The following is a 26,495-nucleotide window of genomic DNA, read 5'->3' on the forward strand; positions in this document are numbered from 1 at the left end:
ACTTTTCTGGAATTTATTTGCTATATGGTGTAAAGGCGGAATTCCTCGAGTTGTTGGCTGTGGCAATTTCTTCTCTCCTCCAAGGAAGAGGAGTTGCTACGGATTGGTAAAGTTTTCGTTTGTTTGTTTGCTTTGGATTGGTAAAGTTAAAGGACATTAATTGAGTCATGCTTTCTCAGAATAGAGTCTTATGCTCGATGTATAAATAAGATTGTAGTGGGTATTAGAATAGGAAGATCTAAGACTTGGATGTGAGTGTTGGGGCAGAAATAGAGGACATAGGAAATAATAAGCTTAGGCAAAGGCGCTTGTTCACCAAACTTCTGACTATTCCCTAAAATTCTGCATTGAAGTCTGGCATTAAAGTTTTATCTAATAGCAAATATTTGTTTGTTGTAGCTTCTGTTTTTTTTTTTTTTTTAAACAAAGTGCTTATTTTTATTTGCATCTTTCCTTGTGGACCTTAAGGGAAGAGGTTGTTGACTTAGTTTCAGGTGTTTCTGGCCAAAGATCATATTACTTACATCTTCCTTTTTCAACTCCCATTATACATTTGTTTCTAAAAGTATTTTTATGATATTATCTTCAATCAAGTGAATATTTATGTGAGTGCTACATATATATGTTGATTTAGAAAATTTTTGCCTTATAATAAAGGATACTTTATGTTTATGCATGTATAAAGTAGGGTTCTAATACTGAAGATAGTTTCAGGTAATAGCTATTTAAGTAGTAGCTGTAAACCTAATCATATCTAGCAGTAAGTGGAATAGACTTTTCTGTCTTCATAAACAGACATGTTATCATAAATTGGCCCCATAGAATGGTGATACCAAAGTGAGAGCAGTGTTTGAGGAAATGATTTAAAGGTAAGAAAGGGCCCTAGCCTCAGCAACAAAAAGAAATAAAGGAAATAAAAAGGCATCCAAATCAGCAAGGAAGAAGTCAAACTTTCACTCTTTGCAGATGACATGATACTCTATGTAGAAAACCCAAAAAAGTCCACCAAAAAAACTGCTAGAACCAATACATGAATTCAGCAAAGTCACAGGATATAAGATCAATATACAGAAACCTGTTGCATTTCCATATACCAACAGTAGCAGAAAGAGAAATCAAAGAATCTATACCATTTATGATTGCACCAAAAGCCATAAGATACCTAGGAATAAACCTACCCAAGAGGTAAAAGATCTGTACTCTGAAAACTATAGAACACGTATGAAATTGAAAACAACACAAAGAAATAGAAAAACATTCCACGCTCATGGCTTGGAAGAACCAATATTGTTAAAATGTCTATCCTACTCAAAGCAATCTACACATTCAGAGAAATCCCTATCAAATAACAACACCAACACTTTTTTAGAGCTAGAACAAACAATTCTAAAATTTGTGTGGAACCAGAAAATACCCTGAATAGCCAAAGAAATGCTGAAAAAGAAAACCAATCTGGCAGCATCATAATTACAGACTTCAAACTGTATTACAAAGCTATAATCATCAAGACAGTCGAGTACTGACAGAAAAACAGACACACAGATCAATGGAACAGAACAGAGAACCTGGAAATGGACCCTCAACTATACGGCCAACTAATCTTCAACAAAGCAGGAAAGATATCTAGTAGAAAAAAGACAGTCTCTTCAACAAATGGTGTCAGAAATATTGGACAGCCACATGCAGAAGAATGAAACTGGACCACTTTTTTACATCATACATAAAAAAATCCAAAATGGATGAAAGACATAAATGTGAGATAGGAATCCACCAACGTCTTAGAGGAGAACACAGGCAGCAACCACTTTGACTTCAGCTGTAGCAACTTCTTACTAGATACATCTCTGGAAACAAGGGAAACAAAAACAAAAATGAACTATTAGGGCTTCCTCAAGATAAAAAAAAACTTCTGCAAAGTGAAGGAAATAAACAACAAAACTAAAAGACAACCTACAAAATGGGAGGAGATATTTGCATATGATATCTCTGATAAAGAGTTAGTATCCAAAATATATGAAGAACTTATGAACCTCAACACCTAAAAAAAACAAATAATCCAGTTAAGAAATGGGCAGAGACATGAATAGACATTTTTCCAAATAAGATGTCCAGATGGTCCACAGACCACTGAAAAAATGCTCAACATCACTCATCATCAGGGAAATACAAGTCAAAACCAGGATGAGATACCACCTCACACCTGTCAGAATGGCTAAAATTAACAACATGGGAAACAATAGGTCTTGGCGAGGATGGAGAGAAAGGGGAACACTGTTACACTGTTGGTGGGAATGCAAACTGGTGCAGCCACTCTGTAAAACAGTGTGCAGGTTCATCAAAAAGTTAAAAAGAGAACTACCTTATGATCCAGCAACTGCAATACTAGGTATTTATCCTAAGGATAAAAAATACTGATTCAAAGGGGCACATGCACCCCAATGTTTATAGCAACATTAGCAACAATAGGCAAACTATGGAGAGATCCCAAATGTCCACTGACTGATGAATGGATAAAGAAGATGTGGTATACATATACAATGGAATATTACTCAGCCATCAAAAAGAATGAAATCTTGCTATTTACAATGATGTGGATGGAACTACAGTGTATTATGCTAAGTGAAATAAGTCAGTCAGAGAAAGACAAGTACCATATGATTTCACTCATCTGTGAAATTTAAACAAACCAGATAAGCATAGGGGAAGAGAAGGAAAAATAAAATGAGATAAAAACAGAGAGGGAGGCAAACTGTAAGAGACTCTTAATGATAGAGAACAAAGTGAGGATTGCCGGAGAGGAACTGGGGGATGGGTTAAAAGGGTGATGGACATTAAGGAGGGCACTTGTGATGCACTGGGGTGTTTTCGTAAGTGATGAATCACTATAGTCTACTCCTGACACGAATACTACACTATATGTTAACTAATTTGAACTTAAATTAAGTCCTGGAGAGAGAAAATAAACATAAGAAAGGGTTATTTCTTGGTCAAAGTAGCTTCTTACTCTATTCACAGAATTATAGGAATAGTGGATTTTAGAGATTCAAAGGGCTGTGAGATTAATCAAATACAACTTCTTCCTTTTTCTTTATTTAAAAAATTTTTTAAAAAAGATTTTATTTATTTGACAGAGAGGCAAGCAGAGAGAGAGGGGGAAGCAGGCTCCCTGCTGAGCTGAGCCGAAAGCCTGACATGGGGCTCAGGGCTCAATCCCAGGACCCTGAGATCTTGACCTGAGCCAAAGGCAGTGGCTTAACCCACTGAGCCACCCAGGTACCTCATCCTCTTCCTTTTTCAAATAGTAACTCAGAAGTAAAGAAAGCAATGCAACAGACAGATTCTTGAACACAGATTAATTCTTTGTGCCAACACTTGATGAAGATCCGCTATTTGCCAGCCATTACCCTTAGGTGTTTCCATAGTTAATCAAATATAAATATTCTCTAAATATCTCAATAGAAATATAAATAGTTTGATGGAAGAGAAGGTATTCATTTGTACTCCAGAATGGGAAATAGAAAGTGGGAAGGACCAAATCTGAAACATTATTGGAATCATCTCTTATATGATTAATTATTGTCATCAACAGTAATAGTGATAAAAGATATTGATCTTACAATGTATATGGTATATTTTAATGCATAAGAAATAGTCCCTTCCCTGAAAGAATTTTTAATATGGCTCATATGCTAAAGAAAGTAAATAGAAGAAAAAGGAAGGGGAGTTAACATTTATTAAGTGCTGTATGCTGAGCATTTTAAGTGCATTGTTATTACATTGAATGATCAGAACATTCCTACGATGAGAGTACAAATATTATCAGTTTTATAGATAGGGAAACAGAGGCACAAGAATGGAAATTGACTTGTCTAAGATCATATGGTGGGAAACTGGTGGAGACACACAAATAGCATGTAATAAATGCTAGGGACATCATGTTCATAAAAAGTGCTATAGGAAGTCAAATTGTGGGTTGGACCTCCAGAGGGTTTCATGGAAGAAGTGGGACTCATGTCAGCCAGTTAGGGAAATGTTGAAGTAGTCCAAGGGTACAGATAAGGACCAAAACTAGGGTTGAGGAAGAGGTAATGTAGAGTGTGGTAGGCTGAATAATGGTTCCCCAAAGATGTCTGCATCCTAATCTCTGGAACCTGTAAATATGTTCTCTTATATGGTAAAAGGGACTTTGCAAATGTGATTAAGGATCTTGAGATGGGGACGTTATCCTAGATTTGAAATTCCTTCTAGGAGAGAATAGCCAAATATTAAGCCTTATTGCATTTAAGACAGATGAGCTTATCTGATTCTTAGATTTGGTAAGCAGTTAAGGCAAAGGTTCATAATGAAGAGGATGAGGAGTATATAGGTCCGTCCCTAGATGGAAAGAGTCCATAAATACTCTTAGAATGGTATTCATAATTATGTGAGCAAATGTACCATTTTTGTGGAGACAACATGTAATGCCATCAGATTCTCGAAAGGGTAGAAGATTGAAAACGAAAGCTTAGAATCATGTGCTAATGGCCTGGGGTACATGAAGGTGGAGGAGGAAGGGCAAAAGGGAAGAAGCAGCAGAAAGGGCAACATGGAAACTCCATCTTCATCTCTTTTTTGCTGTAGATTGATACCACGAATTCCTGCTCCTCTTTTCCCACACTAGACCCTTACAGCAGAACTTTTTGTGTTTCTAGACCCAGTTTGCCAAGAGGCTGCAGAGCTCATTCTCTTAGTAGTTCTTTTATTTGCTGACAATGTGTTCTTTAAAAAATTCTGTTCTGGTGTTTTACCAAATATTTCCTCTATATTTCTCAAAGGACTTTTCTCAATATTACAAACACTATTATCTCTACAGAGTGGATATTAAAATAACTTGATATATTATCATTGGCAGTCTCTTCAAAGAATAGATGAGGTATAGAAAGCTTAGGGAGCTTCTAATTAATAGCCACTGTTTTGTTTTTTTTTTCAGTGATATAAATCATGGAGTTGCTTAGTTGATCTCCTAAGTAAAATGTCTCTGCAGTTAAATTTGATGTCTGTTCTGTATACTAAGAGATCCTTCTCAGCGTAGCTTAGATTCAGCATAGCCAAGTCCACTGAATGCTTCAGAGGCTGACCTGGGGTCAGAATTTCTTCCCTAAACAATAAATAAACAATAAATCATATTATTATACTATATAAATATTTATTAAACAATAAATAAAATAATAAGCAATTTTTAAAGATATGTATTTATTTATTTATTTGACAGAGAGAGAGAGAAAGAGAGATCACAAGTAGGCAGAGAGGCAGGCAGAGAGAGAGGGGGAGAAGCAGGCTCCCCGCCGAGCAGAGAGCCCAATGTGGGACTCAATCCCAGTACCCTGAGATCATGACCTGAGCTGAAGGCAGAGGCTCAACCCACTGAGCCACCCAGGAACCCCTAAATAAACAATTTATTTAAGTAACTCTTTTTTGACCTCTGTATGGATCAAAACCGTTTGTATTTTGTTTTACTATGTAATGCCGACCTGGGGCACCTGGATAGCTCAGTTGGTTAAGTGTCTACCTTCGGCTCTGGTCCAGCAAGCCTGCATTGTGCTCCTTGCTCAACAGAGAGCCTGCTTCTCCCTCTCCCTCTGCTGCTCCCCCTGCTTGTGTGTACCCTCTCTCTGTGTCAAATGAATAAATAAAATTGTAAAGAAACCCCAAAACAACATAATGTTGGCTTGTTATTTATTTATTTTTAAAGATTTTATTTATTTATTTGACAGAGAGAGATCACAAATAGGCATTGAGGCAGGCAGAGAGAGAGAGGGGGAAGCAGGCTCCCCGCTGAGCAAGAGCCTGATGCAGGGCTCGGATCCCAGGACCCTGAGGTTATGACCTGAGCCGAAGGCAGAGGCTTAAACCACTGAGCCACCCAGGAGCCCCTAATGTTGTCTTTTTAAAAAATAAAAATGATTGTCAAGATTTCCTTAAAAAGTACTATGAAAAATCATTAAAAAGTACTACAAGGGGGGGCGCCTGGGTGGCTCAGTGGCTTAAAGCCTCTGCCTTCGGCTCAGGTCATGATCCCAGGGTCCTGGGATCAAGTCCCGCATCGGGCTCTCTGCTCGGCAGGGAGTCTGCTTCCTCTTCTCTCTCTCTGCCTGCCTCTCTGCCTACTCGTGATCTCTGTCTGTCAAATACATAAATAAAATCTTAAAAAAAAAAAAAAGGTACTACAAGGGAATGGACTTGATGGGAGTTTCCTACGGATATGACTGATTTTCTTCGGTTCTCCACTGACATGAAATTTCACTTTAACAAAGTCTTACATTGTGGGATAAATAAAATAGAATTAAATATTTCCCAGCTTCTATGTTACACTCATTCATAAAGGGTACCCGTTCTGCTATAAGATCAATGAAAACATGATTTATCTTTGAAATGACTAGAATTTCAAGGTCAAGTCTTATATACACACAATCTTACATAATTTATATGTTTTCTGGATGAAACTAATATGGAACTCTGGGTTTACTGCTACTATAATAAAATACCAGGTGGATGGGGCACCTGGGTGGCTCAGTGGGTTAAGCCTCTGCCTTCAGCTCAGGTAATGATCCCAGGATCCTGGGATTGAGCCCTGCATCGGGCTCTCTGCTCGGCGGGGAGCTGCTTCCACCTCTCTCTCTCTGCCTACTTGTGAGCTCGTCTGTTGAGTGAATAAATAAAATCTTTAAAAAAATAAAATAAAATACCAGGTGGAGAAAGTATACTTTGTAAAATGGACTTGGCTAACCTACATTTGCTTGCAAAAGGATGTCAATGTTTATTGGAAAGATCTAGCCAGGGAGTTTAACTCCTTGTATATCTTGATTGAGAATAGACTTTGTCAGTTTGCAAATATCATTCTTTTTTATTGCGTTGATACTTTGGGAAGGACACATACAGAGCTCTCAGGGCAAGGGAACTCTCGTCTAAGATGCCAGATCTCTAAGTCAATCCTGGCAATCACCCTGGTCACAGATGCCACAGCTACCGCATTAAAAGCCTATTATACTTTTTGCAGCAATGTACTTACCTCTGTACCACAAACTGGGTGGCTTAAAACAACAGAAATGTATTCTCTCACAATTCTGGAGGCTGAAGTCCAAAATGAAGGTGTTGGCAGTTTGATGCCCTCAGGAGGTTCTGAGGGAGAATCGACTCTCTATGCCTCTCTTCTTGCCTCTGGTGGTTACTTGGCATTTCTTGGCTAGGAGACACCCATCACTCCAATCTCTATTTTCACATGATGTTTTTCATATTTGTCTCTGTGTATTCACATGGCTTTTTTTAAAGAAGGATTTTTAAAAAATTTTTTCATTTGAGAGAGGTAGAGAGACAGAGACTGAGAGAGCACAAGTAGAGGGAGAGGCAGAAGGAGAGGGAAAAGCAGACTCCCTGCTGAGCCAGGAGCCCAACGTGGGGCTCAATTCTAGGACCTGGAGATCATGACCTGAGCCAAAGGTAGATGCTCAACCATCTGAGCCACCCAGGTGCCCCCACATGGCTTTCTTAAAAGGACATTAGTTTGGTGCCTGGGTGGCTCAATGGGTTAAGCCTCTGCCTTTGCTTCAGGTCGTGATCTCAGGGTCCTGGGATCGAGCCCCTCTTCGGGCTCTCTGGTCAGTGGGCAGCCTGCTTCCCACCCCACCCCACCCCCTGCCGCCACCTACCTCTCCGCCTACTTGTGATCTCTGTCGGTTAAATAAATAAAAGCTTAAAAAAAAAAAAGGACTTTTGTTATTGGATTTAGAATCTTCCTAATTCTCACTTTATGATCTATGATCTCATTTTAATGAAACTAATTACATCTGTGAAGACCCTCTTCCAAATAATTCACATTCTGAAGTTCCAGGTAGACATGGATTTGGGGGGAAACTATTTAATTCACTACACCTTCCAAATTACTTACCGTAAGTACAGGGTTCATCAGTACAATCCATCAGAACATAATGCATAACATCCAGCATGCATGTTTCATTCCAGGTACTGGTCAGGTGGTTCTCTCTCATTCTAGGCTGATAGCCATATATCTAGGTTGAAATTTTATCCAGTTACTCAAAAAGAGAACCAGGTAAGAACTTGGATGAAATAGTACAAACCTACTTCTGAAGGCTATGAAAGAACTTGAACTACATGCTTATCTGATCATTGGTCAATAAGGTCATTTTCTTCTATAAAGCCTGGGACTCACTGGTACACATAAGGTGACTGATGACAAAGGTGACTGAACCACAATGGATTATTACAAATCATGACACTACGTTTTCTTTTTGAGAAGTGCACAATAAAGTGCCTTCTTTGGCTACCATTCTATTGATGGATGAAATAAATTCTGATACTTTGTCCCCCCCTCCTTTTTTTTAAAAGATTTACTTATTTGTTGGGTAGGGAGGGGCCGATGGAGATGGAGAGAGAGAATCTTAAGCAGGCCTCATGCTCAGCATGAGACTGACAGAGAACTCAATCTCAGTCTCACGACCCTGAGATCATGATCTGAGCCTAAATCAAGAGTCCGCTGCTTAACTGACCGAGCCACCCACGTGCCCCACTTTGTCTGCTTTTTATTTTTCTATGGAACTTGGCGAACCATCAACTGATTGTTATTGGTATGTGCGTGTGTGTGAATAAGAATATGATTAACAACAGTCTAAGTTTGTACAGAACTTCCTTCCTGCAGCCTTTTATTTCTGGAAGGTGTGTGGGAAGATTGAGGAGTCACATGACATTAAACAATTTTAGAAAGGACCAACAACCCTACTCATAGATTTTTATGCATTTAGGTAATTTTTGATGTTCATGTTTAGAAACGTCTTACCTAAGCTGATTTTCAGATGTGGGCTATGTGACTTTTTATTTTATTAGAATTTTTTTGTTTTAATTTTAATTATTCAAAATTCTAGTCAAGAGTAATTCTTATTAATTAACAAGATTAAATCTTGTTAATCCACATATTCTAGTCAAGACATAAGGTGACTTATTAATACAGTAAAAACAATAAAATGAAAACCAAACCAAAACAACCCCATTATTGGTAAGGGGGTTGGACAAGGGCTACTTAGACATTGTATGTGTATTTAGCTGGTACCATCTTTTGTTAGGGAATATTGGCAATATTCTTTTTTTTTTTTTTTTAAAGATTATTTATTTATTTGAGAGAGAAGCAATGAGAGAGAGCATGAGCGAGGAGAAGGTCAGAGGGAGAAGCAGACTCCCCGTGGAACTGGGAGCCCGATGCGGGACTTGATCCCGGTACTCTGGGATCATGACCTGAGCCAAAAGCAGTCGTCCAACCGACTGAGCCACCCAGGCGTCCCTATTGGCAATATTCTATAAAGTCTTAAGACTCTGCATTTTGCCTGACCTAGCAATTATTCTCTTAGGAATTTTTCTTAAGGAAGTAATCAAAGGTGAGGGCAAATATTTTAGTTATATTCACTATGTGTAGCTATGTTTGTCCTACTGCTTATAGAATGCAAAGAATGGAAAAGAATGGAAAATGAATATACAATAAGAAATTGGTTAAATTACAGTATATCCATTTTGTAGGTATATGTAATTTACATACAATTTAAAATGATGTTGTAGAATATTATTTAATTCTATTGAAGATGTTAAATACATTGTTAAATTCAGAAAGCATTGTGTAAAATGTAGAAAATGAGCCACTTTTAGAAATATATATATGTGTGTGGGGAAAAGACAAAATAATAAGAACTAAAAAAAGGTGGTAGACTGATCATTTTTATTTTCTTCTTTTCTTATATATACTTTTGGAAGAGAAAAGCAGGTTTGTTTTTCTTTAAGTAGGTAAGAAAATGAGTACAATGGGAAAATGTCATAGAAAAGTTATAATGAATCTTGAATTGAGGTTACTTCTCAAAATGTATGCAATAAGCTTCTGTACAGATGGGATATACATTTTGTTCCAGGCTTTCAAAAGCCCATGGAAAGAGGGAAACAGAAATAGCCATAGTATCTATAAGATGATTCTATAGTATCTTAAATATCTGTAAGGTAAGAACAATTTGTTAGTCAACAATTTTTTTTTTAAAGATTTTTTTAATTTATTTGACAGACAGAAATCACAATAGGCAGAGAGGCAGGCAGAGAGAGAGGAGGAAGCAGGCTCCCTGCCAAGCAGAGAGCCCAATGTGGGGCTCGATCCCAGGACCCTGGGATCATGACCTGAGCCGAAGGCAGAGGCTTTAACCCACTGAGCCACCCAGGCACCCCTGTTAGTCAACAATTTAAAAGCAAATATAATGGCTGACTTCACTGGGCTTTTACCTACATGTGGGATGAAGACAAATGCTGGAGACCAATGGAAAGTTAAATACCAATTATCAATTCTCCTTTATATAAAGGGTAGCCATAAAGTTTGGAAACACAATACTATTTTATTTTTTTATAGATTCTTATTGTTATTTTATATTATATTATATAACAACCTTACAGATAGAACCCCCTCTGATTACTTCCTTCTTCCTGGAGTATGTTAAAGATATAGGTTCATTTATTTATTTTTAAAAATTATTTATTTATTTATTATTTATTTGACCGACAGAGATCACAAGTAGGCAGAGAGGCAGGCAGAGAGAGAGGGGGAAGCTCCCTGATGAGCAGAGGGCTTGATCCCAGAACCTGAGATGAGGGCAGAGGCTTTAACCCACTGAGCCACCCAGGCGCCCCTGTTTATTTATTCTTAAAGATTTTATTTACTTGAGAGAGACAGAAACAGAGACAGCTAGCACTAAAGGGCGGGGGCAGAGGCAGAGAGAGAAGCAGACTCCCTGTCGAATAGGGAGCCCAGCTTGGGGCTCAATCCCAGGACTCTGGCATCACCACCCAAACCAAAGGTAAACACTTAGCCAACTGAGCCACCCAGGTGCCCCAAAGTTTATTTAGTAAAAATGAGAGAAGTCAACTGAGACAATACATTAAATATGCTTCTGCTAGGTTTGAGGAAAATGAATTACTGCATCACACTCCATGCAACCCGAACTATGCATTGCCCCAAGGGATAACACAGTGTATCAGGTAATGTCATGGAACATATGATGTATTATAACGGTAGAGCAAGAAACCATTTATTATGCATATTCACCTGTGTTCCTTGAATTTATGGCCAAGTTATAAAGCTGTCTAATACTGTTTTATGCATGCCCTTTATAATTCCATAGGGTCACTTTAGCTTTTCTAGGATATAATAAAATTCCTTAAATTTCATTTGACCTAGATTTCATCTTTAACTTCAAAGAAAAGGGGTTTTTCATTTTGATGATTTTATTTTGATTTGACACAAGTGAACTTCTGGAGATTTTTTTTCTTTTCTCTCTCTCTCTCTCTTTTTTTTTTTTTTTTTGCATCTAGCAGGGTAAAACAGTTGCCTGATTTTTGGCAGTTAAAATCTGCACACACTGCAGCTACACAGCAATAGACATGCTCTTTACTGTAATCCCCCAAGGTCTTATTTTGTCAGTGCAGTCCGAGTGCTAGGTTGGATGCCACTTCCAAGGATACAAGTTTTGGGACCTTGTAAGAAGAGAAATTTTCAGATGTCACTTCCTAAAGACTTTATTGCAAAGGTCTTCAGGGACAAACTAAAGCTCACCCTAAAGGCTTTCTTAGGAAATGCTCAATCATCCAATGTTTTTTTTGTAACATTAATTGATATTAACCTATACGATATTACTGAGTTTCTAATATTTAAGTTAAGGTGTTTGTGCTTCATCCAAATGGACTGATTTTTAAAAAATGCAAAATTAAACTATGAATAGTTTCAAGAAACACAAAGGAATAGTCATAAAGCCTGTAAGCTCTTTGCGGTAAGGAATAATGCTTCTTATCCAGCAATACATATAGAAGACATTAACTAAATATTTAATAATTATTTGATTGATGGAAATATTGATTTACCATGATATTTTTCTTCCAAGTTATTTTTCACAGTAATAAATCAGTGCTGTATGTTATAGGACAGTTTTCAATAAGCTTAGATAATGTAGCCTGGGCATATATGGGCTTCTTAGGTAAACTATATTAAGCAACAAAAAACAGTGAAAACATGTAAAAAATGTTTAAGAATGAATTTTTCCTTTGAATATTGACTACATGGACAAAATGAGTATTTTGGGCGGTGGAGGGACCAAAAAACACCTTTGTCATTATGTAGCTTTACAGAGTACGCACATACTATCTGTCAAATAATCATTGGTTTCCTTTCCCAGAGGTGAAGACACTTATCTCTTCAAAAGTATACCTGAAAGACAGAATGTTGTGGCTAACCTATTTTTTCACCACAAGTCTGATCTGTCTCTAAGTTTACCAAGTTCATGTTTGTCTGCCAGGTAAATAAGTCAAACACAGAAAACAATCATCATTGAACAGTCTTCCTACTGTACTGAGAATTTCTTTCAATTTGAAATAGGCACAAGCATTTCAAAAAGTGACCTGTAAAAAATGGTGCGAATGGGTATCTGTTCAGGTGGAGATGTAGCAGCACTGGGTATCATCCCCTTGTCACTGGGGATTCCTCATCTGTCCAGGGCTAGAGCTGGACTACATGATCCCTTCTGCCTGTCAAAGGTTACAGTTACAATTTATCACATCTCTTATTATTTATTTTTTGTTTTCCAACACTTGTTATTGTAAAAAAATTTTAAAAAGATTTTATTTATTTATTTGACAGAGATAGATAATGAGAGAGGGAACCCAAGCAGGGGAACGGGAGAGGGAGAAGCAGGCTCCCCACTAGCAGAGAGCCCCATGTGGGGCTCCATCCCAAACATGACCTGAGTCGAAGGCAGATACTTAACCAACTGAGCCACCCAGGCATTCCAAAAACCCCAACCATCTACCTACCATGGAGAGTCTATAATTAACATCTTGGGATACTGGATTTATTACATGTATATCCAGCTATCCATCTCTCTATCCAGCCTTCAATCCATCTTTTAAAATGTACATTTCAAAATAACTTGCAGATATCAGTATACTTCCTCCTAAATACGTCAGTGTACATAGCATTAACTGGAAGTCGGTTTTGTTTATAGTTATTTTTTAGGTTTTATATTTAACATGAATGTTTTCTTTACATAACATTTATCTTAGTTAGCAACTATGTACTCCTTGGTGCATTGATGTGGTTAGTGTTTGCCTCCCCCTTGAAGGCAACAGAAACTGTGCCATTTTCCTCATCAAGAAATCCGCAGGAGCTGGCAGTACAGTAGATGCTCAATATACAGTATATTTGTTGAGGGAACATACGCGAAGTCAGAAAGAAACGGATGGAAGATGGAGCTATAGAAATGCAAAGAAAAAGTAAAGTATGGTCTCTCAAGACAGTTTAAATATGTTATTAAGACTATTGTTGGTGCTCAGTCAGAATGGCTAAAATGAACAAGTCAGGAAACAACAGATGCTGGCGAGGATGCAGAGAAAGGGGAACCCCCCTACACTGTTGGTGGGAATGTGAGCTGGTGCAGCCGCTCTGGAAAACAGCATGGAGGTTCCTCAAAAAGTTGAAAATAGAGCTACCCTATGACCCAGCAATCACACTACCAGGTATTTACCCTAAAGATACAAATGTAGTGATCTGAAGGGGCACGTGCACTTGAATGTTTATAGCAGCAATGTCCACAATAGCCAAACTATGGAAAGAACCTAGATGTCCATCAACAGAGGAATGGATAAAGAAGATGGGGTATAGATACACAATGAAATACTATGCAGCCATCAAAAGAAATGAAATCTTGTCATTTGCAACGACATGGATGGAACTAGAGGGTATTATGCTTAGCGAAGTAAGTTAATCAGAGAAAGACAACTATCATATGATCTCTCTGATATGAGGAATTTGAGAAGTAGGGTGGGGAGTTTGGGGGGTAGGGAAGGAAAAAATGAAACAAGATGGGATCTGGAAGGAGACAAATCATAAGAGACTCTTAATCTCACAAACTGAGGGTTGCTGGGGGGTGGGGTGTAGGGATAGGGTGGCTGGGTTATGGACATCTGGGTTATGGGAGGGTATGTGCTGTGAAATGTGTAAGCCTGATGATTCACAGACCTGTGCCCCTGGGGCAAATAATACATTATATGTTAATACAAATAATTTTAAAAAATCCTAAAAAAAAAAAAAGACTACTGTTGGTGCTGCGGCCATTCAAAGCCATTTTGGTAAATGGAGCAGGACATGCTTATTAAGGAAATAGGCATTTTATGTTGGTTCAATTAAGAAAATAAAATGAAGTACTCCAAGTATCTTCACTGATCATTCTACATGTAAGTAATTTCCTAGGGTTCTGGATGTTTATTTAGTCAGGAAGCTGACAGTACTCCAGTTTGTACATACTTAAATCCCAACTTCAGGCTCGAGTCTTTGATACCCAACTTCTTCCTCAAGATGAAATTTCTTAAGAAAACACTTAAGCCATGGGACAAATATATTGACCTAAATGCTGACTGATTACAAACCTTATATTTGGTACATGAATCACACAGAATCTTGCTCTCTCCTTCTCAACCATGGGAAACCTCCCTTCCTACCCTAACTCCTCTCTGGCTATTTCCCCAGTTCCTTTTTGTGATACCATCTCTTGACAGGGATTATGTCTTTGTGAGATATCTAGATTTCTGTGAAACTGTATAAGGGAATCTTGCTAATATTGTCCCCACTGTTTCTTTTCTTTTTTTTTTTTTTTTTTTAGATTTTATTTATTTATTTGACAGAGAGAGATCACAAGTAGGCAGAGAGGCAGGCAGAGAGAAGGAGGAAGCAGGCTCCCCACTGAGCAGAGAGCCCGATGAGGGACTCGATCCCAGGACCCTGAGATCATGACCCGAGCCGAAGGCAGCGGCTTAACCCACTGAGCCACCCAGGCGCCCCAGTCCCCACTGTTTCTAAAGGTGTCCAGTGTGATTGAAACTTCAAAGGCTGAAATTTTCTCAGATGACCTTAGCTACCTGATAATTTGAGATTTTGCTTTTTCTTCTCTTTCTTGTCTCAGGAGCATTTGACAACCTGCTTTATTTCATTGAGAGTTCCTAGGTCAGCCAAGATTGACCCATCCCCACACCTCAAAACTTTTTTTTTTTTTTTTTTGGCTTGGTGAATCTATTAGATTTCCAGAACAGGTAACTGCAGACTTGACCTGATTTGAACGTCCTTGGGAAGAATCTGGCCTCCTTCCCAGTTCGAATGACAGGTTACAGAAATTCATCCACTAGGAAAGCCATTCTTTTGGGTTAGAGTGGTACTTCCCCAGTGTGTTCTGCTTCTGTGCTTCAAATTCAAGGGAGGGAGGTGGGGGGGACAACAGATACATGAAGCCGTGTGTCTGTGAGAACGTTTACTTCAAAAGGACAAGGACCACGGGAACTCTGACAGCATTGTGACCTTGGGGAGGAGAAGAAAGCTCTGAGATTCAGTGCCAGGGAAAGGAGGGGAGGACAGATTTCTTTATCCATCAAAGAAGCCACATGGTGTCTTTCAGATAAGATTTAAGATCTACTCAGTGACTTCTCTGCATGCCCCGCCAGCCCCCACTCTCCAGCCTCCCAAGCCCCGCTCGCTCCCGCAGCACCGCTCTCCGGTTCGGGCCCCCAACTCTCCTGGAGGGCCCAGGCGGTGCGGGCCTCTGCACCCGACTTCCTTCCCGCCTCTCTCCCAGCGCGCAGCCCCGCGTTTCAAAGGCTCCGCGCCTCCTCCAGTCCTCCCGAGAGGTACGAAACAGAAGACTGCTCCCCTGCGGGATAAAACGCTTCATAACTCACCCTCTAGATTTTCCTCCCATGCTCAAGGCTTTCGGTCACCTCTGCATAAATATTAAGACCCAGAACCTGACAAACCGACCGCTGATCAGTCCCGCTCGCTTCCCCGTCGGAGAAAAGCAGTCGCGTTCCGGCGCGCGCGCTCTGGGTCTGCCGGCTGCCTCCCGGCCGACACACGCCCGCGCCGCCGTCCCCTCGCGGGGCCCGCAGGTCCTGTCACCTCCGCCTGCCCCCGCCTCCCTCCCCGGCCTGGGCCTCTCCCCGCCTCCCGCCCGCGGATCTCGCCGCCCCGCCTCCGGCGCCGCCGCGGCCGCCATTGGTGCCCATCCGCCCCAGAAGGGCCCCCATTGGCCGGGTGGGAAGTCACTCGCCCAGCGCATTCCGCCGCCCTCAGGCTTGCGGGGAAACTTCCTTATTATTGTGACGCCGAAAACGGAGAAACCCCGAGCCGGGCCGGAGGGGCTGTCACAGTCGGAATCCCGAGCGGCGCTTCGGCGGCCGCCGAGGTACGCGGGTCGGGGGCCGGGGTTCCCGGGAAGAAGTCAGCGCGGCGCTGCATCCGCGCGACCGCCGCGTTCCGCCCGGCGGGGCTGTCCGCGCGCGGCTCCCGGAGGGGGTGCTGGGGCTGCTGCGGCTGCAGGGCGCTCCCCGCGACGACCCGGAGCCGCGCGCGCGGGGAGGTCGGGGCGCGGTGGCTGCGGCGCCTGCGGGGCGCGGGCGGCGGGCGGCGGGGCTGCGCCGGGCCGGGCGCGCTAGGTGCCCTTCGGCTTCGCGCGCGCCTCCCCGGCGTTCTCGGGGCTTGCCCTGGGACCGAAAGAGCCCCGCGCCCAGAAAGGCCGGAAGCAGCCTTAGAAATGGGAGCGCCCCCCACCCCAACTCGGCTGCGTGCAGACCGGGAGGAATTGCGACGCAGAAAGTCAAAAAGAGGATCCTCCCCTTCCTCCTCGCCTGTCCCCATTTGAATGCCGAGGCTCCGGTGACACCCTCGCGGTGAGGGACACGGACGTTTCCCGGCGTCAAGGGAGCCGGCGAGGCCTCCGCGTTTTGGGGGGAACCCCGGCGGCCGCGAGGAGTTTGCACTGAGGACGCGGGGCTCGGAGTCCGGGCTGACAGCGCCGGCGGGGCCGCGGCGCCCGGCACCACCCACCCGGCGGAGGCCGTACCCGGCTCGCTTCGCCCGAGTCCGCCTGCGGGGCGGAGCCGGGGCGAGGTGTGTGTGTGGACACGTGTGTGCGTGTGTGTGTGTGTGTGTGTGTGGACACGTAAGTGCGTGGACGGACGCGGGGGTGTCAGGAGCTGGGACGTTCGGGGGCAGGTGGCACTTGGAGTCCTGTGTAAACGTGTGGAGTGGGCAAACGGGACCATTGACAGGGACGAGCGTGTGTGACCTGAAACCGACGAGCCCGGGAGCGCGGTAGAGCAGCACCTAAGGCAAACCGTGCAGTGACTCTGGGTATGCACCGCGGCCCCGGGGAATGTGTATTTGAACTTTGCTTTTGGTCTGTCACGGTTTGGGGCTGTTTTCTGATTACATTGTTCTTTAGCTTTTAAATCAGCCCCATTAGGAAGTCCCTTGGATTCAGAGCTAAGCAAGCCTTCCAGGATTTTGCTTGCATTCGTTACACACGGAATGCTTTAGCAAAGACGATTCGAGAGCTCTCTTCCATTTTTGTATGTCTTCTGGCTCCTTCCACAAATAGGAAGCTATTTCTAGACCCTTTCATTTGATGATCTGATAACATCAAGTGAGCTGATTTTTAACTCCAGACTGAGAAGAAAGAAAAGTGAAATAAAATGAGGATTGGCAGCCTTTTAAAATGCACTGACTCTGGAGAGGTCTTGTTTTAGTAGGCAGATTACTGTGAAGCTGTCTCTTCTTGTACTTTATTTTATCCCGGGGCCAGGGGAATGACCTTATAAATCAGAAAAGGGGAGTAATATGTTTAACCTCCTTTTAAAGCAAAATAGATGAATTACACATTAATGTCTTACCACACCAAGGCTAGGAACCTTCTGGAGAAGGTATGCAGGAATCAAGGAGGAAGGCTCACAGCCTCTCTGGCAAAACTCCTCCTTCAGCATGTAAAAAAGAAACGGTTCATTAGCATACAGTTTTACTTGTTCTGTAAGTAGTTGGGTTTTTATTTTTGAAAAAAGAAACAGAGATTCTAAAATGTTCCCAATGGTGTGGGGAGTTGTTGGTTATAGCATTTCGTTCTGAGTAACTAATTTAAATTTCTTAAGATTTGCATAAGAATTAAAAAGATTTTTTTAAAAAAATGAGAGTTGCACTTCTCTTGGAGATACAAGATAGTTTTGCTGCAGTTTCAGAAATAAAAGTAATATTCTCCAAATTGGATAGGAGTTTCTACATAAGAAGATAGAAATAAAGTTATGATGATAATACATTAAAATTATGGACCACTTTTTCTTTTGGGAGATTTAAGGTGCCTCTCAGTCTCATCTTGTTTTGCATGAAAGAGGATGTGGTGATGACAGGAATGAAAGAGAAAGTCTTCAAAACAGTTCTGGCAAAATAAGCTATAATGTGTGTGGTACATGGAAAAAATGGAGGAAAAGAGATAAAATTGAATTATTTTTCAAAATTTTCTCTTTTTAACTGAAATGGGAGATTTAAAAATAAAGTAATTTTTCCTTTATATTTACTACAAATGCCAGTAATTTTTTAAGATGCTACCTGTGTCTCAAGTTCACTTTTTTTTTTTAAGATTTTATTTATTTATTTGACAGAGATCACAAGTAGGCAGAGAGGCAGGCAGAGAGAGGGAGGGGGAGAAGCAGGCTCCCTGCCAAGCAGAGACCCTGATGCGGGACTCTGTCCCAGGACCCTGGGATCATGACCTGAGCTGAAGGCAGCGACTTAACCCACTGAGCCACCCCGGCACCCCTCAAGTTCACTTTTAAAGGTGACATCTTTGGAGTTGGTTAGAGATTATCTTATTTTGGTATTTAACCAAACTCCTGTTTTAAGGTGCAGTTATTGGGGAATATTTAAGTTTGCATAAATATAAAGATGTTCTTATTTTCAGTAGTTTGCTTCTCATTTTCTTTTCAATGACATGAAAGCACTTTGTAGCACTGTGCTAATGTTAATTATGACTTTTTTGAACTTGCAGGTCTTGGAGGTGAGGGAAAACCATTCTGGCTTCCAGTCCGAATGCCAATGGTGTGACCTGTGGTGAGTTACCTAATTTCTCTGAATCCAGTTTCCTCCTCTTGTACATGGAGATAATATCTGACTCACAGAATTGACAAGAGGATTAAACAAGATAAACTATGTAAAGGACTCAGGTTAGTATAGCTCCTAGAAAGGGACCTTAACAAATCCTTAATGACGTCCCTCTGCTGTGATGTAGTGAAGAGAACAAGGTGAGCCCAGGAAGTAGGAGACCTAGTTTCTGGTCTCTGCTTCAGCCCACTCACTTCTCAGAGGACCAAAGTCATTTGGCCTCGGAAGGTTTCAGCTGCCATTAAAATGAGGTTAGGAATGAAGTCTTTTGCCTAGAGGTTGGATCAGGTGGACTTTGAAAGTGTTTGTAATAAGATGATCTCTTTGATAATATAACTCTGTTCTCTTTAGACATTTACTGCATTTGGAAATAGTACTTACTGGTGTCAGAGCCCTGTGTTTCTGTGTGTGAATCAGTAATTGGATTAATATTATTATAAGTCAGGGTGGATAGGGTGGAAAATCTGTCTGTCTATGAGATTGTTTTCCTTGCCTCTCCCCCATCTCTGGCTAACATAGGTTCTGTTTTCCTATAAAGATGGCCGGTGATTCAGCTAATATAAGCTCACTAACTTTAGGCAGTTTTCTTTAAACATGTATTTTCCGAAAGTGGTGAAGGGGTAGAACTTGGCTCATTTTGTTTGTGAGATGGTATCGTGTCGTGTTTAAGAGCATGGACTTTGGAGTCTGGATATGAATCCTGCCTTTGCCACTTACTAAGTTTCTATTTCAACTACTTATATACATGTAGTGTTTTGGGCACTTGACCTTGCTAAGCCTTGAGGTTACTGTAAAGGGCAAACTAAATAATCTATGTGAAGTTCCTAGCAAGTTTCAGATACATAGTAGGCTTGCAGTAATAGTAACTATTTTTCTTTATTTGGCAACTGTTTATTGAGCCCCTAACAGTGTGGCAGACACTTCTCTGAGGATTGGGAAATGAACAAAAGAGGCTCAGTCCTTCCTTTCCGGAGCTTATGTTCCTGAGTTCTAGCATGCTGGGGGTACTGAGAACCACTACCCTGTAATGATCATAAAAGCTTTGATCGTAGAAGGCATTCTGCTTTCAGATCTGCTAAAACATGGTTAGGAGGGTGCATTTTAGAATGCAGGAAATAATTATTTTTTTGTTACTGCATAGGGGAATGTTTCTCTAGTATAACCTGGTAAACAAAACTGTTAACAAACTTACGTTGTGGGAGTGCTGGTTTTCTCTGATCTGGGTTCAGGTCACCAGGACCCTTAGCAAGCAGCTGCTGGGCTCCTGCACTTTGCTGAGAACTGGAGACACAGAGATGAGTGAAACCTATCCCCGCCATGAAGAAGCTCCCAGCCTCTGCACAGGAGGAAGAGTGGTGGACGAGATGCAGGAAGCAGCAACAGTACCTCCATAGTACTTTCCAGTTTCATTTACTGTGAAGTAATTGTAGACAATTACTTCATAAGACCTAAGATATAAGACAATATATGTAATATATATGCTAAGAGGCAACAATAAACGAACAGAAGCAGAACATCAGCCATGCTGTCGAAACTCCCATCGTGCTCCTTATACTCTGTATCCTCCAACTCTCTTGGCTCCAAAATCATTACCTTGTATATTTCAGGTTTTTTTTTTTTTTTTTTTTTTTTTTTTTTTTTTTTTTTGCTTTTCTTCAAAGCTTTGCCACCACTAATATTTTTATCTACAAATACTTGTTATACTTGTGTAACATTCTTTTCCCCCTCAACATTGCTTTCAAGGTAAGCTTCAGTGGTGGTTGTAGAGTGCATTTATTTTTGATTGCTGTGCCACAGGGCATCCATTTCCTTATTGATGGACATTTGGTTGTCTTTGTTTTACCTGTTTCAAGCAGTGCTGACCTGTACATCCTTGTGCATATATCTTAAGGTACCTGGCCATGGGGTCCTTGCTTCATTTTACAATAAGGTTGCTACTAGCTGTATATGACTTGGATTAAAATTAAAAGTGATTTCAGGTAATTTCAGTCCCTAAAGTGCATTAGCCACATGTGTAGCTAGTGTAGTGTAGCTGCCTTACTGGACAGTGCAGGTATGTAACATTTCCATCTTAGCTGAAAGTTCAGTTTGCAGTTTTCACTCATCTTTGTATCTCCAGTTCTCAGCATGGTGCAGGAGCCGCATAGGTCCTTGGTAAGTTGGACTGTGCGGGTCATATGTGTGGGAGTGAAACTGCCATGCTGTGGCTCTTCACATCTTCACCTCCACTGGATAATGCCAACTTGTTTTCCAAAGTGGTATGTCAATTTACACTCCCACCAGCTGTGTGTAAGAGCCCTGGTGGCTCCATATTTTTGACTTGGCACTGTCAGACTTTTCAATTCTTGTCAGGCTGGTCAAGTGTCTTTTGAAGGCAGCCCACAGTTTACCCAGACAGCAGAGAGCTCGTTCTTCTAGTTTTATAGAGCCCAGCACCAGCTAGTGAAGAAGGTCCCACCTGTAATGAGATCATCTGGGGAGGGCTAGAAATGGTTCCTGTGCTGCCTAAAATAGAGAACCAAAGTCCAGCAGAAGTGAAGGAGAGAGAGAAAGCAGCAAGGAGCAGATTCTCATGACTGAAAACTCCTCTCTGCTTTCTGTGCCATTTCTGTCTGATAGCAGAATTTTTAACAATATAGTGTGTCATCAGAATAATAAATCTCCGTTGTTACTGGAATTAATTCTGCATTTGAATTTTGACTCCAGATTTATCTCAAGCTTGGATTTGGGGAGTGCCTGCAGAGCACTAAAGCCTTGGGCATTGCCTTTTCCTGCTGTTGAAAAAGAGTCCCCTTTCCCCCATACATCATGCAGGTAATGTCTTCTAAGCTTATTTGAAATGACGCTTATCCCTATTATGAATGAGATTAAAAGTTCTGCCCGAGTGTCATTTAGGTTTCAGTGACTTTCAGACAAGGAATAAGAATCAGTCATTAGGCTGCTGTGTGCCTGGTTTGATTAATAAGACAAAGTTTAGGAATTACAGCTTATCTTTTAGCACTTACCTTACTAGGACTAATAAAAGGAGCTTTATCTACTCCCACTCCACCCCCCACCCAGAATTTGAAAGAGTAGACATGCAAAAAACTTTCTCCTAGCAACCTGGAATCCCCGTCATCAAAGTTATGACAGATGGTGGTTTGTGCTGCTTTGCTGTAGCATGATTTGGTGGAACACAGCTAATGCTAACCGCGGGGAGGGTGAAAGGAGTCATACCCCCAGCCTCTTTTGCGGGCTGTCCTGTTTGCTGAGGGCCTCGGGGAAGAGTACAAGGCCTAGGGAGGTACAGGTACAGCAGCTGACATTTAGTCCTCACTTAGTCCTGTGTGTTGGGCATCATGCTAAGCGCTCTTCTCCCCATTTTAGAGACAGGAGACAGGAAACAGTGGCTAAGTATCTTCTCCAAGGCTTCACGGCTAGCATGTAGTTAATTCAGGCTTGAACCTTAGTCCTTTTGACCCTTAAACCCTGCTGAGATTATCCTGAATCTTTTACCAAAAATAGATGAGGAGAAGGGCTGGGAAAAGTACCAGGTGAGACATAGAGGGAACAGAACGTCTTCCTTCCTTTTGCTTTGTGACCGGGAGATCAGGCAGGAAAAGGAGGGGCTGGGACTGCAGTGGCTGGCGTAGGTGCCGAGCCAGAGTGCAGTCCCGGCTTCTTCTGCAGCACTGCTCGTAACTGTGTGTTCTGGAAGGAGGGAGAAGATTCCACTCCTCCAGGAGCAAGGGAGAGACAGTGAGTGAGGAAAAATAGGTGCAAAATGGCAAGTGATGAGGAACACTGCTGAAGCTAGACTTTAAATTCACGGATGCCGGTTGCTACTAGATCTGCGGGTTCTTCCAGAGTATACTTTTAAGTGAAAGCGAGATTAACGGCTGGTTTCTGCACCGCCCTGAACTTCTCTCCTGAAAGCTAGATGATTTTAGTGCCTCCTTCTATAGGTTTGGCAGAGCTTCATGATGACCTAGATCATATTTCTAATTAGGATTTTTAATCCATTCATGGGAATACATTTTATTTGTGGTTCCTCGTTTGTTACTCCTCCTAGTAAGTAGTTGTTATTTGACTACTTGAAAATTCCATTACTGTAACTCAGGTGGGGAGGATTTTTGATGTTTTCTTGAATAACAGTTCTAGTTGTCTTTTTTGAAATAAATGGTAGTTGAATCAGGCTGAGGCCACACGTCAGACGGCTTCCTCAGACTTGCAGCAGGCCAGAGCACCGAGAGCTCAACTGCTTCTCAAGGACCGACTCGTGCCAAACAAACTTACAAGAAGCTAATACATCCAGGATGCCAAATTGATAATGAGAAGTAGAATGCCAGGAAGACTGGGACACTTGGGTCAGCTGGTCACGGTGTTCTTTCCCCATAGTGGAAGCTGCCTTGGAAACCAAGTTATTTCAGGTTGCTTGTTAATCATGGAATCTACGTAAGGCAAGTGGCTGGGTGAATTTAATGACTAACGTTACGGAGTCCTATCTACCCACCTCCACTCTTGGGCAGTGATTACTTAGCATTTCACCCTTTCCCTCTCTGCATGGTGCTGGAGACATTGGGAAGTTCTGACCCCTTGGCTACTTCCTTATTTTCTAGGTTCCTTATTAGATGACATAATGGTCATGAGCATAGACTCTGGGCTTCAATACTAATTCTGCCATTGCCTAGTTGTGTGAATTAGTCAAGACCCTTCATTCTTTTTTTCTTTTTCTTTACCTTTATCCTTTTGTTTTGTTTTTGGTTCCCCTTCTTTTCATTTATAAGTTAAACATGATAATAGCAGCACCTACCTCACAGAAGATGAAATAAGTTAGTATCTATGAAGCACAGAGCAAAAGTGCCAGACTCAGAGTCAGCTCAAATTAAGTCTTACCTACTGTTATTAAAAATAATGTAATTATTAATATTATCGGTCAGGACTTTTTAAAATTTCAAATGACGGAAATCTAATTTGAACAAATCTTATTTATTTATTTATTTATTTGATAGAGAGAGACATGGCTAGAGAGGGAATACAAGCAGGAGGAGTGGGAGAGGGAGAAGCAGGCTCCCCACTGAGCGGGGAGCCCGATGTGGCCCGATCCCAGGACCCTGGGACCATGACCTTAGGGGAAGGCAGACACCCAATGACTGAGCCACCCAGGCGCCCCAATTTGAACAAATCTTAAATAAACAAAAAAGGGAGATTCCACTATCTACCGTTGATTTTCATTGTTTGTGGTAGTTACTTTCCACAAAGCCGCTGCAAACACTGAATTCATGAGTACTGAGCTATGGCCTCTCTAGAGATATGGGGTAAGTGAGGTTCCTGCTAAGAGCCTCTGCTTAATGGGTCCATGTATAACCTCATTTTGTGTGTGTTTTATGTGCATTTCTCTTTAGGCACCTAGGTTATTTATGTATATATTTTTCTTTTCTTTTTTTTTTTTAACAAATGATCAGTTTGTATATAAATGATCAATATATATATATACATATATATATCTATAAACATTTACAAATTATATATATATTTACAAATGATCAATTGTAGACAATATTTCTTTATGAAAAAACACTAGCCAAGAGAGTTTTTAGCATTTTTCAGATCCTTGGTAATGCGATGGTGTTTCCTTTGGCCCCCAGCCTGCCAGCAGTGCTGTCTACCACACATGCTGCTCATCTCATGAATCCCCAGATTCAGCTACTTTTCCATCTTCCCTGTGGCTTCCATGTGCACTGTATGGGTTACAGTTGCACTTTGCGCAACCACTGTGTGTAGAGATCAGTGAATTCCTTCTTCCTTTCCTTAGATAAATCCCACGCTTGATGGAGTATCATTGAACTCACCGGCACTAGCAGTGTCCCTCAAGCTCGAGGGAAGCTTGTCTAACCCATGTGTTTTCTCTCTGAGCTATAGCACAGCCTTCCTGGACTTAGGAACACTGGGCAGCTCCAGTGCTATGCTTGGGGGCATTCTAAATAGCAAAATCACCAAAAAAAACTATAAAAATCTGAGAAGTGTGGCACAAAATAGATGGCAGAAAGACCACATCTTTACAGTATGAGAGTTGAAACGAGAAGGCAGAGCATCTTCTTGTTCGACTTCGGCTGGGAACGTGCGCCTGGGTGACACACGGTGATCGGTGCCCCGATCTGAGAATGGCTGCAGAGATGCTCCAGGTATTGCTTGTGGATTACAAATACATTGAATGAGTAGGTAGATTCGCGTGCATGGAGTCCACGAATAACGAACAGCTGCAGCTAGGAAGAGGGAAGGGGGTGGTCCTCTCACCAGGCAAGGGGGGATCAGTACTGGGACAGAACAGTACTGGGACTCGTTCTGTCTCTTGTGTTTGAAACTCTGGCTGGGAGAGTCGTAATGTCTCAAAGGCATTCTCGTGTGGCAGGGACAGAGCTTCCAGCAGCTTCCATCATCCTTCAGAGGCAAATGGTAGTCTTCCTTTAGAATTCAGTGACTCTGATCCTATCCCTGAACCAATCACAATGGCTCAGGGGGCGTTGGTTTGCTGCAGTCATGTCTTGTGGTTTACGGGTGGCCTTCTCTGACTTGGTGGGGGTCATGTGTATGGCTTGTAGGGTTTGTTTTTTTTTTAAGATTTCATTTATTGGGGTGCCTGGGTGGCTCAGTGGGTTAAGCCTCTGCCTTCGGCTCAGGTCATGGTCTTAGGGCCCTGGGATCAAGCCCCGCATCGGGCTCTCTGCTCTCCCTTCCTCTCAGTCTCTGCCTGCTTCTCTGCCTACTTGTGATCTCTGTCTGTCAAATAAATAAATAAAATCTTTTAAAAAAAATTATTTATTTATTTGAAACAGAGAGAGAGACCCGGGCCAAAGGCAGAGGCCCAACCCACTGAGCTATCCAGGCACCCCTGGTTTTTTAAAAACATTTTATTCATCTATTTATTTGATGGAGAACACAAACAAGTAGAGGGAGCAGCAGAGAGGGAGGGAGAAGCAGGGAGAAGCTCAATCCCAGGATCCCGGGATCATGACCCGAGCCAGCAGCAGCCACTTAACTGAGTGAGCCAGCCTCCTGCCCCTGGAGTGGTGTTCTTTGATTGGCTTGGCCAATCTTATCCTTGTGCAAGAGAGCAGTGAATTTTTGTTACTAGGTGAAGAGGGACTTGGATAAGAAAAAGCAGTTGATAACACCCTTGAGGAATATTTTTTAAACCTTTCTTATTCAGAAAGATTGCATCACATTGAGTTGCAGCTTTATTTTAGGTTTAGTGGTTTTCAGCCATGTGCCTTCCCCTGTTTGATGAGTAGTGTTCCTTGTATGAATATACTATAATCTGTTTATCCAGCTTCCTGTTGATGAACATTTGGGTTTCTGCCATTTTTGTTTAGTATGAATAAAGCTGCTGCGAGCATTGTTTGTAGATCTTCTTGCAGACATACAATAATAGCTTCTTGATGTCATATTTTTAGATGCACTCTTTGTACTTGGCTGGTTAAGG

The 26,495-nt window shown here is 41.6% G+C and overlaps 1 protein-coding gene and 1 long non-coding RNA gene across 4 annotated transcripts in view; one reads left to right on the forward strand and one right to left on the reverse strand.

Moving 5' to 3' along the window:
• Nucleotides 1–4,721: 4,721 nt before the first annotated feature.
• LOC116584476 lies at nucleotides 4,722–16,054 on the reverse strand. Its single transcript, XR_004283210.1, has 4 exons — nucleotides 15,787–16,054; nucleotides 7,925–8,045; nucleotides 7,049–7,296; nucleotides 4,722–5,137 (listed from the first exon to the last, which is right to left on the reverse strand). It is a non-coding gene; the product is annotated as an uncharacterized LOC116584476 (long non-coding RNA).
• A 116-nt stretch (nucleotides 16,055–16,170) lies between these two features.
• The window catches only part of HERC3 (HECT and RLD domain containing E3 ubiquitin protein ligase 3), a 122,926-nt gene continuing 112,601 nt past the window's right edge, over nucleotides 16,171–26,495 (forward strand). For all 3 annotated transcript variants that reach the window (XM_032332864.1, XM_032332865.1, XM_032332866.1), the window contains exons 1-2: nucleotides 16,171–16,289; nucleotides 18,921–18,982. The gene's annotated coding sequence lies outside the window, so the exon portion shown is untranslated. The remainder of the gene's footprint in view (nucleotides 16,290–18,920; nucleotides 18,983–26,495) is intronic.

The sequence above is a fragment of the Mustela erminea genome, chromosome 2 (genome assembly GCF_009829155.1).
Source record: "Mustela erminea isolate mMusErm1 chromosome 2, mMusErm1.Pri, whole genome shotgun sequence".
Taxonomy (NCBI): domain Eukaryota; kingdom Metazoa; phylum Chordata; class Mammalia; order Carnivora; family Mustelidae; genus Mustela; species Mustela erminea.